Source organism: Arvicanthis niloticus, chromosome 20 (genome assembly GCF_011762505.2).
Source record: "Arvicanthis niloticus isolate mArvNil1 chromosome 20, mArvNil1.pat.X, whole genome shotgun sequence".
Lineage (NCBI taxonomy): Eukaryota > Metazoa > Chordata > Mammalia > Rodentia > Muridae > Arvicanthis > Arvicanthis niloticus.
This window is the reverse complement of record NC_047677.1, coordinates 35057441-35058407: the sequence shown is the minus strand read 5'-3', so window position 1 is coordinate 35058407 and position 967 is coordinate 35057441. Positions and strand designations below refer to the sequence as shown.

Below are 967 nucleotides of genomic sequence, written 5' to 3'. Positions count from 1 at the left end.
CACCAAAACCAAAAGTAACTTATGGGAGAAAGGGTTTTATTTTGGGTTTCTGGTTACTGAGAGAGAGGCCATATTGGCCAGGGAGGCAAAGCAGCAAATGGCAGGCATGGTGGCCAGAGCAGGCCTCTGGGAGATTGCATCATCAATCGCAAACACAAAGCAAAGGGAACAAAATGAAGTTGAACAAGGCTTTAAAGTCTTTTTTTGTTTGTTAATGTTGTTTGTTTGTTTTTCGAGACAGGGTTTCTCTGTAGCCTGCCTCTGCATCCCAAGTGCTGGGATTAAAGGCCACCTCCGCCCGGCCAAGAAATAGAGTGTTGTTTCTGCCCAGTTTTGAACCAGGGACCTCTCACGTGTGAGGCAAGCGTGATAACCACTACACTACAGAAACACACAGGGCTTTAAAGTCTTAAACTGGTTGTCAGTGACATACTTTCTCCAGCAAGGCTGAAATACCTCCCCAAACCATGCTACCAACTAGGGACCAGTTCTTCAAATAACCAAGCCCATGGGCAACATTTCCCATTTAAACTGCTACAAACACCAAAAATAAAATTCAAAATCCCTGCCCTGGCCTGCAAATGATGATTTCTGGCTTATGGCAGGATCAAAGGTTCCCTCTTGGAACATGTGCATATTAGTATGCAGTTTACCTGTATACAATGAAACCACATTGTTCATCTCAGGGAAACAGCTGGGTAGCCTTCTTCTACTACTACTGGGCGAAAACTTCACCTAGTTAATATAGGGGTTTGGTCTGGTGTTGCCTGTATTAAGATGCTTTGGATTCAAATTCTGTACCACAAGATCTGGTTACTCCAAGATGAGCGGATCCCCACGTATCCATATACCAGCCTTAATTGTGTAAACCTTGCTCTCCAATGTAAAACTACTGGCTAAATAAAACTGGTGACAGCCAATTACTAGAGGGACTAGAGAGAGGTGGTGTTTGAGTTACCCAGCTGAG

The 967-nt window shown here is 44.2% G+C and overlaps 1 non-coding gene across 1 annotated transcript; it reads right to left on the bottom strand.

Moving 5' to 3' along the window:
• Nucleotides 1–318: 318 nt before the first annotated feature.
• Nucleotides 319–391, bottom strand: Trnav-cac (transfer RNA valine (anticodon CAC)). The gene has a single exon. It is a non-coding gene; the product is annotated as a tRNA-Val (tRNA).
• Nucleotides 392–967: the final 576 nt, after the last annotated feature.